This window comes from Eublepharis macularius, chromosome 2, assembly GCF_028583425.1.
Source record: "Eublepharis macularius isolate TG4126 chromosome 2, MPM_Emac_v1.0, whole genome shotgun sequence".
Taxonomy (NCBI): Eukaryota; Metazoa; Chordata; class Lepidosauria; order Squamata; family Eublepharidae; genus Eublepharis; species Eublepharis macularius.
In genome coordinates, this window is record NC_072791.1 from 98,242,031 (window position 1) to 98,253,068 (window position 11,038).

An 11,038-nucleotide genomic window follows, 5' to 3' on the forward strand; every position below is an offset into this window, starting at 1 on the left:
CACATGCCCATGGTGGGGGGGAGCTCCCCACCCCTAAAGGGTTCTTCTCTTCACCAGTGTCATTCCCCCATTCTGACTGTGACTGTTAACTCAGGGAGTACCAAAGAAAAGAAATGGAGGGGGACATTGCCCCCCTGGATCGGTGCTTCCACATAGAAAGACAATCCGAGGAGGAAGGAGCACGTGTGTAATGCACCAGCTCTCTCACACAGAGTTAACAGTCTCAATTGGACCAGCCCAGGTTGCAGGTAGGGTGCCTAAGTTGTATGAATCTCCACTCCTGAGCTCCCAGTCCACAATACCCAGAGGGTCCTTTTGGTCGCAGCAAGCAGCCCTCTTGTTCTGGCATGGGGAAGCCAGCCAGCAGCTGTGGGAGAACATGGGGTAGTAGTGACAATCTCAGGAGCAGGATCCCAGGAGGTGTCTCCCCAGCAGAGCAGAAGCAAAAGCAGTTATCACCAGGATCGCCTGCTCACATGCATATGGAGATCTTTTGCAGGAGATGGGTGATTGGAGCCAGGGAGAAGACCCCTCATGTACATGGCTGGGTGAGGGAGACTGGCCCTGTCCAGCAGACTGCACAATGCTGGCACAGGAGGGTGTCACAAGGCTTCAGGAGCTGTGGCCAGGGCACGCCCCCTCCGTCCAGCGAAGGTCCAACTACCCAAGCCTCATAGAGCAGCTGGGCACCCCTGGCAGAGCTGAGGGGGCTGCAGTCCTGTTGCCTGCCTGATCGCTGAGGAGGCTGTCCCCACAACACAGGGGCTTCCCCCAGACAGCTTCCCCCCAGCTGGGTGTCCCCCAATACGGGTGACATGACTGCAGGAACATGTGGTCCTCCTGACAGCCTGCTCTCTGGGAAAAGAGGAGTGATGGTGTCAGTGGGAAGCAGGGATCACGGCCCGTCCATTGGCTGAGACTTTGCTTGCCACTCACGTGTCTGTCATGGGGCATCACAGCCATTGGGGGATTGTCAGGGGAATGGAGGGGTGGGTGCTCTCAGCAGCTGCCTTGCCACACCTTCCCAGGCTCAGCTGCCAGCGTAGCTCTCCTGTGAAAGTACTTAGGGAGCAGATAAGCAGAGCTACAAGTACACAGGCACTGGCAGCATGGTGGGTCTCAGGATTGTGCTGCCCAACTCCTGACAGTCTCACAGGTTCTGTGAGCTCTAGGTCCCCAAGGGCCTCCTACCTTAAATTTGACCCCTTTTCACTCTTTCTATCTGTGGACCTGCTAGTGCAAATGAAAAGGTAAGAAGCAACCAGGACTCCCCATCCATCCACTGGGAATCTGGGAGTGAAATGTTCTTTCAGCGTTGCAGTGCCCACTGAAAGTGCAGCCTGATACTGTAAGGACACATAATTATAGTGCCAGTCACTTCTTAGGTGGTGAGATGGCAAAAGAAAAGGGACAGTGCAAGCCTAGACACCCTCTTCTTGGTATCAAAAAGAGATTGGTTTTAACACAAAGAGAAGGAGGAATATATCCTCTTTCCTTGGAATATGAACAAGAACAAATACGGAGGACCGATGTGATCACAGTTCGTTGGCAAATAGAAGCTCATGGCAAAAGTGGATGCGGAACTCAGATGCAGCAAGTTTGAAGGTGGTGTCCTTATTGTTACTTATTTTATTTTACTTGTTTATTGTTTAGGAAATTTCTATGCCACCTCTTCAGTCCTGCTCAAAAAGGCTTACTTAGGGGGCTTGCTTTGCTCATTGTTCTGTCTTGATGTCTCTGAGTCATACTTTCTAGAAAGATCAGAATGTTCACCTGTCATTAGCACATCACATTATTATCTGCTGAGATGTTCTGACTGCCTGGCTCATCCCTTCCTTAGCCTTCTCAGCAGACAGGTCACTTTCTTATTATAGTTTTTTCAAAGATAGCTGTGTTCATCCCAGCTTATACAAGGGATACCAGACAAAATCACATCTGAGATCACAAACTCTGAAACTCTCTCCTCAGGGCAACTAGCCTGTCTCCTTCTGTTCCCATCTTCTGCAAGCAGGTGAAGATTTTTCAGTTTCATTTGTTGTTCCCTCAGGGATCTCTCTTTCCTGCCTAAAGTTTTAATTATTGGCTCTATGTTTTTATATGTATTTTAGCCCTGACTTTAATTGTTTCAATGATGCTATTTTAACGGTTTTTAAGGTGTGATTTTATATATGTATGTTTTAATTTGTTAGCTGCCTTGGTAATCACTATGAGGGCAGAAGGGTGAGGTATAAATAAATAAATATTCCTAGATGAGTCTAATATACTTGACGCAAGTGATTCCATTAATAAATTTGCCATTCAGATGTCAAAACAGGTGAATTTTATGCATATTGATGGTTTCATTGTTTACAGCTGATAAATAAATTGTTATGTAGGCCCCAGAAACCTAATTAAAGGATTCCATGTTTGGGCCATTAGCAGAGTCTCTTGTTTGGCATAGGAAGTGTAATTATAGCTGGTTGTGAGCTCGTTCTGCTGGCTGGTGTGTGTGCAGGAATGAAAATAATAAAAGCATACACTTGTTTTATATTTAGAAAAGAAATGAGAGTTCTTTATTTCAGGAACTCCATTCTCTGATAGGAAAGGAGGAGAGACAGATCCTAACTACCTATCTAGTCTAAGGATGGGCATGGATGGCAGGGCAAGGCCTACATCTAGGGATGCCAGACGCTGGTGGATCCCCCGCCCCCGCTCCCACTCCCCGCCCCCACTTACCTAACCAGCAGGGAGGTGTGCAGCTTCCATGCGCACTCCCCTGAGGTGCTGCACGCTCCTGTGCGCAGCAGCCGCTGGGATTTGGCCTGTTTTGGCCCAGATCAGGGCTGCTGCAGAGCGTGGGAGCGCTCCTGTGCTCTGAAGCCCCTCAAAATGTACCTGTTTCAGCCAAAATCGGGCTAGTTTCAGGCCCATTTTTCCATGGATTGAGCATGTTTTGAGGTGCTGCAGAGTGCAGGAGTGTTCAAAACGGGCCTGATCCGCAGCAAAACAGGCCTGTTTTTGGGCACAGCGAAGAGCTCAGGAGTGCTCCTGCATGCTGCAGCACCTCAAAATGGGCCTGTTTCAGCACAGATCGGGCCCCTTTTGATTCCCTGCAGAGCCTGGGCGCGCTCCCAGGGGCTGCGTGATGACATCACTCCTGAAGTGATATCATTGCACTTATGGGGGCGCATATGCACGCTTTGCATGTGCGTGCACCCCCCCTCTCCCCCAAGGTAAGTGTCAGGCCCCTATCCCCCACTGGGAGGTTGAGGGGGTCTGGCAACCCTACCTACATCCATGCTGCCAAGATGGAGGGAGGAGAAGGAGAGAGGTATTGCCTGGAGCAAAGCCAGGAAGAGAAAGGATTGAGAGAGAGGAAGTCAGGAGGAAGAAATCCTGAGAATAGCAATCTACATATCAAAGGACAGTCAGAGCAGTAAACAGAGTGCCCTGACCTCTCTATCTTTCTAACTCTTTGGTTTGTCCCCCTCTGAAACCTGAGGAGAGGGACAGCGCTGGATCCTCCTCTTCCAACAACACCCTAGACATGCCTCATTTGTCAAGTTTAGCATTACATGGGACTGTTCGAATGAACTATGAAACTGCATTGTATTGAATCAGAGTGTGGTGTTTTATTTTTGCTTTTTATGTTTAGCTGGCTTGAGAACTGTAGCTATTCTTGTAGAAAACAGATCAGACCACATTTACATATACCTGGTAATATCCAGGCTAGACTACAGAAACATTCTGTATATGGGACTGCAGCTGAACACTCTCCAGAAATTATGTGTAGAATGCAGTAGTGAATATCCTAACAGGGATCTGTCATCAGAAGCAAAGAACACCAATAGTATATCAGCACATGGCTGCCAGTTTGTTTCTGAGTCCAAACCAAAATGCTGGTAATGGTATTTAAAGCCCTAAATGGCCTACAACAGGGCATTCTAAAGAAGCATTTCCACTTATATTAACCTATCTGTGATCTAATATTTGCTGGGGTCCTGTTCAGTGTGCCTGCACTGACTGATCAAGATGGGTAGCCATGTTAGTCTGTCTGTAGCAGTAGGGAAGAGCAAGAGTCCAGTAGCACCTATAAGACTAACAAAATTTGTTGTAGGTTATGAGCTTTCACAGCTCACTTTTTCAGATACACTGCACTGCACTGACTGAGGTGAAGTTGATGGACATTTTCCCCATAAAAATGTGAAATATTATTACTTTTCATATCATCTGAACAAGTGAGTTCTAGTGTACAAAAGTTCGTGCTTCACTAAAGGTGAAGCCACTTAAGGTGCCACTCCAAATGTTTGGAGTCTGCTCCAGTAAGGCAAAAATGTAATTTTGCTAAATAAAGCTGCAGCATGCAAAGCCTCTGCCAGGAGGCATCCATCTTGAGAAAAGCCTGCACCAACCCCACTTTCCTCAGGAGCTCATCTAGTCTGATTGCCCATCAAAAAGTATCTGCTGTTTGTCTCTTAGGTGGCAACTAACAGAAACATATATTACAAATGGACATGTTTTATTTTGCCACAATAGATTAACATGGCTACCCCCTCTGGAATTATGTAAAATAAACTTTTCAGCTGTTGCACCCAGATATTATAACACTTGCTACCCCACAAGTACTTGCCCTTCTAGTTTTTCAACATTTGGTTAAAATATTTCTGATTCTAAAAATGTTTAAAATTGGATAAAAGTCTTTTTATATATCTTCTGCTATTGCTACTCTTTGTTGTTCCGGTTGATTGATATTTATTTCCTTATTTGCTTTGACTATTGTTTAGTTGTGCTGATATTCAATCATATTTATTTATTTTCAACATTTCTGCCCTGCTCTTCTGCTAATAAACTAGTACCCATAGGTACAGCAACCCACAGGAAACCGAGGGAGGGGGGACATGTGAGGCTTTCAGCAACAGAGTGATGTCACTTCTGGGAAAAACTCAGAAGAGTCATCTCACCTCTCTAGGAATCACCCGAAATTCCCAGCGTTCTTAGAAAGCACTGATGTCACTTCCGGGTTTTCTGCATTGGCCTGACAATCAGTGGAAGATTGGGGGAGGGGAGGAGGACAAGGGATGGCAGCTGTTGGCAACAATGCGATGTCACTTCTGAGAAATCCATTGAGTTTTCAGTGAAAACTGAATTCATATCTAGGTTTTCCCCAGAAATGACATCAAACCATCAGCCTGACAAACGTTTTTAAAATTTTCTCCTGCTGCTACTACAATCATCAGCAGGAAATGAGAGGCAGGGGATCTCCAATGGGGATCTAGCAATCCCACCAATAGGAACTTGCAACCAAGTTAAAAATACAAAACATCAGACCAGAATCTGAAAAGTAAAATGATATAGCATAAAAGATTAGAAGTAAAATAAGCAATCCTAAACTAATTTAAAAATCAAATGATTGAAGAAAGAAAGATCTTTGCTAATAGAAATGAAACCAATAGTCAGTAAATTATTTTTTTTAAAAAATCAACAGGCACAATTTGGTCTAGCGTATTGTCTTCACAAGTCTCCACAAGGCTAGGGGCAAAGGGCAAGAAGAGCTTCCTGGGAAATGAGCCTAGGGGCTATCACTGAAAAAGCCTTCTTCCACAGATCCACAATATTATCTTATTTTCCCATGCACATGAAGCAGGGCAGCAGCTGTTAATGTTAGGCTGCAGGCACATTTATATGGATGAAGATGGATCTTGATTGGCCATATTTTATTTATTTTGATTGTGATGTAATTTAGTGCTTTATCTTGTTAGCTGCCTTGGGTACTAAACATATATAGGGCACAAGTGTTAATTAGAATATCAGTCCTCCTAGTCCAATATTGTCAGTTCCTTCTGACTGGCAATGTCACTCCAAGGTCATAAAGAAAGATCCCTGCAACCTGAAATCTCTTTCAGGGAAAATATGGAGAATTAAACCTGGGTCCTTCACCATGCAAATATGTGCTCTATCATCGATCAATTTGCTCTCCCTAGGATGTATTTTGTCTGCTTCTTTTAGATAAGCAAAGGATGCTTCCTTAGCTTCATCAATGCAAGCCATTGTTTGCTTAGAAAATATATATGCCCATTGCTACCTCTCCAGACCTGCTCAAGATGGCTTATAAGGTACAAACAACACAATAAACCACTGCAGGTTATGGATGTTCTGACATAAAGTCTTAAAAATACTACTTAAGGGGGCTTATCAAAGTACAGCCTCTTATTTTTATAGTCCCTTATAAACCTGTTACTGTTGGAGCTCTGAAAGGAAGCCTTGTTGCTGATGCTAATTATAGTAGCATTGCCACACATTTTCCATTCTTTTCATCACCATTAGATGAAAGGCCAGTATGATGTGTCAAAGCCGGCAGCCAGCCACCTCTGCAAATAGGTAGATTGTGGTAAGGAGAAGACAAGCTCTTAGCCCTCCATAAATCATTTGGCAGCAGGACGCCACTCTGGCACATCTCCTTGCCGACTATTTCTTGCACAACAGTTTGTCTTGTTCCACCCTTTCAGTATAAATGTATGTATAATGGTTGTCCAAAAGCAATCTAATGCATTGTTGCAATGACCTCGCATACTTGAATTGTGCTGGAATTTTATCAGAGTGTTAGTTAATAAGTGAATTAGCAGCTCTTTAATATCTAGCAGAATAAAGCAAAAGAGACTAACTCTACTTTGGGAGGTACAGGATCAGATACTACAACATGCAGGAAAAGTAAGTAAGAATTTTCAATATGGATACAATAACAATAGAATTTAGCTCAAAAGGGGAATGATACAGATAGCCATTAAATAAACAATATCACTGTATGACCACTTTGGTTTTCTATATCCTTCTGCCAAGTAATGCAAGTGATTGATTACAATATTCCCATTTCCCCAGATTTATGCCTGGAAATGTGATAAAATTCTCAGTATTCAGCCGGGCAATACACAGAGGCCTTTTCAAGGGTCACAGGTGTACCACGATAAGTACACTTGTATGCATTCATCTGCTTTCAAGAGAACTGAGGCCAGTGAGAATTTCCTTGCCTAGGGTGTTTTGTGATCCACTTCAGTCCAGGTTGAAACTTGTTCTACCACAGAGATGAAATGATAAGAAATGTTGACTTCTATCTGTATTGCATCTATTAAAAAGATACACTGCCTCTATCTATTTTTTTTAAATAGTAACTTTAAACAATAGCCAGAAATGCCTAGCATGAAATCCATCTGGTAATAAAGTTGCAATCTTTTCATTTCGGATATATGGATTTTTAATTAACAGCGCCCATCCTCTAGAAATGGTCAGCTGGATAAGGAATACCCATTCTAGCATGGTTTAAAAGACTCTGTAAGGCTGCTTTATTTCAAAGAGTCTTTGGAAATTAATCCTGACAAACACTGAACTCTTGTTTTTATGTAGCATTTTTTGTGTTTAATTATTCTATTTAATTGAAGAACTGGGTTTATTTTAGTAGGCTGATTTTTTAAATTTTTGGAATAGTGATGGACTGGTTCTTATTAATATTTTATTTTGGTCAGAGTGCTTATTGTCTATGATAGAGGGTTACTATAGCATTTTGTGAGCCATTTTATAAATGGTAGAAGCAGGTTATAAATGTTTAAAATAAATAAGATGTATCAGAGCAGTTCAATCAATTTCAGTGGCATTTACTCCCCAGTAAGTATTTAGGATTTCAACTTACATTACCCTGCATTATATATGAAAACTGTGGCAACTACTAATGGAACCCGAATTATTCTGGTACTTCCTAGTATTCAAAATGCTATCTTAGCTACTAAATAAAAATGCAGACCCCGCCCTCACACATACGCACTTCCCAAGTTATAGAAAACAGCAATACTCTATAGTAGGTGTAACCAATGCAAATGAAGTGTCCCAGATTTTGAATAGATAACTGCAATAATAACAGAATTTGTCTTTGCTCCCATACATCTTAGTATAGATGGTAAAACCCTGTGATACTAAACCTTAGCAACTGTTCACTTTGGAATGCTACAGTCATAAAATATGGAGATCCAGTGTTTTTTCACATATAAATTCATTATATAAGTAAAAGGTTAAGAAAACTGAGTTTCATCCTTAAATTAGTTAGCCTACAAACCCCATCCCCAAAAAACATTAAGCTGTTTTCTTTGAATTACTCTTTCCTTACATTGATTAAGATGCATTTAGGGATAAATCTGTAGCCAGCCTGAGAGCAAAATATTTTTTTCAGTAATTGGTCTATTTACTATCCATGGAACTAAAACATGATTCCATCTCAATATTAACACCATCTGTTAAGAGAAAATTGAAACCTGTTGTAAATTATTCTTATTTCCACTACGACCATTACTGCCGCTGCTGCTGCTGCTACTACCACCAACAACAACACAATCACCACCACCACCACCACCACCACCACTACTACTACTACTACGAGGAGGAGGATCTATTTTGCATCTCACAAAAGACACATTTCCTTGAATAAATGTCAATTTTCACATAGTGTTCTGACTTTTCATCACCCTAATACAATTTTGACCAATATCACACTTGAGTCTAAATTAAATTAGTTAATGAAGGGAAATACAGTGAAAAATCATACTCCTAGTAATACCCAAACCATAGGGTTGGATCCAGACTAATTTTTCTACTCACACAAAGCACTTCTGTCCTGCCCTACCCCTCCCATTACTGCCCACTGATTTTCCTGCCATGCTGTTCCTGGGGGACAGGGGACCCCCAGGAACAGCATGGAAGGCAAATCAGGGGACTGAGGCAAGAAGAGGGAAGTGGAAGGAACTACCTCACCCCTTCTCTTGCTGGAACATTTAGTCTCAATCCAGCCTGTGAGCTCTCAGAACACAGCTTGCTCCCATGACTCTACAATATAGAACACATTATTTATTTAACTATATTGAGCTGTTTAGTCAATGAATTATAAAAATACATTTCTCTTTCTGAAAAAATAACCCCGATGTGCTCTTCAGTAAATAAATACAGAGAGACAGAGTCACTTAATGTTTTTTCAATACATACCAGAATGAGTTCTTCTGCCTCCTGTATCTTGCTGAAGAGTCTGAACCAGAGGAACCCTTCAGTCTTTAAATACTTCAAGTGGTTACTGACAGTGGCTAGGAAAGGGCGAAGGATGGGCAATATGTACGTGACTACGTGAGCAACCCTACTGCTATCAGGTGGCTTAAAATAACTTATTACAAAGCCTTGGACTGAGTATGAGTTATGAGCAAGTTATAGAACAATGCAAGCCCCTCAGATTACACCCAGGCACCCTCCCCAAATACAGTTGCCTAGAGAGAAATAAATTAAATAAATCAATATATCACAGGACATGAGTTGGATTAGAAGTTGGTTATGACAGAACCTTTAAAAATAAAATTAAGGATACTAAGAGGCATAGGATTTAAGAGTACAAGAAGTGATGACACAAGGGCCACAGCTACAAAGAACTACCTTTCATTGGGAAAAGACAATATTCAAAAGATAAGCGAGCCAAAGAAAATGAAATCAGAACTGCAATTTCTCTATGCCTGTGTGTATGGTTGCAAGTCAGGACAGGATCAGGATGGTGATGCACATGAAGAAGTGGCTACAGCAGTCCCTCTGTGCCATTTTACCAACCTGAGTCTTGCTGTTTGAGGAAATCCTCATGATCCTCATACACCTGAGGATACACATGGAGTTTCCCAATAGCCATGGTGCCCCCTCCTGGATTCTCTCAGCCTGAGAAAATAGTGCAGGAGGTGGATATTGAAGCCCCTTTTTCACATGCACTGTAGCCTGCTCCCTAGTCACCACACACACAAGAATTAAGAGAAGCCACAACTTGCACATTATTCTATTATGTTTGACACAATGTGAGGAGGGACTTGGACCCCAGACTCAAATTGTGTAATGTGTGACTAGGTGATTTTAATGGAGGGGAAGTAGAAGTTTCCTTGTGTCAGGGATTCTGGTTCAACATATCCAACATCAACAGGCCATACTGCTCTGATTCTTGCCAGTCCAAAAATGATACTGCACAGGAAGACCCATTAGAGCTACTGGGAATAACTGGTTAACAATATACTGGATAGAGTCTGTTAATCTTCAGTTTAAGTGGAAATAATGGCTTACTGTTCATCAGACTTATCACAGCAGCTGCATCCATTTTTTTTAATTGCTAGATGTGCAAGATGTAGTTATTTGGTCTAACTGAACGTGCAGAGACTACAAATGCTGTTAAGACATTTGAAAGCAGCACATCAAAAACATGAAGTCAGATGTGAGATCAAAGAGAGCTTCACAAAACAGGCAAATGAATCAGGAAATCAGGTCATGTTTCAGACAGGTGGAAGAAATCACAGCAAGCAAATCTGAAATGCAGATCACTGAAGACATAAAATATATGAGGGAAATTATAAAAATTTAATCTGCAAGGTGATCATGAACCAGACAACGTGCAATACATTTAAAATAAAAGAAGGCATAAAACAGTGGCTTGAGGAAATTCCTTTTTGGTTTCATAGCAGAGGAAGGAACATTTTGTCTCATGAGATTATCTGATTCCCAACATTTCCCCATCTGTAGATACTGGAATCTGGAGACTGGAGCTATGGACAGACAAGACAGATCTTTCTACAAACCTGAGAGAAGCCCCAAGTTTGCAGAAAAATCTGAAAGCTAAAGGGAGAGGGTTAAACCTTCCCCCAATAATAGAAGCAGGGCCTGTACCTTGAAGAAAGATCTCAAAGGCCATTGTGCAGGCTGCTAGGCAATAACACCCATATTGCTAGTTTTCAAACAGTGGTTTCAGTCAGAAGGGAGGAAACTTTTCAGGGCTATTTTGGTCTTCCAGCCCATCCTGTTCCTTTATCTCCTACCCTAGAGATAGGACTCTCTGGGATCAGGCCCATCAGCAGCTATAAATTGGGTTGCCAATTCAAGGTTGGGAATTTCCTGGAGATTTTGGGGGCTGAGGCTGGGAAGGGCACATTCTGGGGAAGGGAGGGGAGGAACTCAGAGTGGCATAGTCCCATAAAGTCACTCTCTAAAGCAGCCATTTTCTCCAGTGGAT

General features: G+C 42.3%; 1 protein-coding gene across 1 annotated transcript in view; it reads right to left on the bottom strand.

Annotated features, from left to right (window-relative positions):
* CSRP3 (cysteine and glycine rich protein 3) overlaps positions 1–9,107 on the bottom strand; it is a 29,798-nt gene extending 20,691 nt beyond the window's left edge. The window contains exon 1 of the mRNA XM_054970980.1: positions 9,001–9,107. The gene's annotated coding sequence lies outside the window, so the exon portion shown is untranslated. The remainder of the gene's footprint in view (positions 1–9,000) is intronic.
* Positions 9,108–11,038: the final 1,931 nt, after the last annotated feature.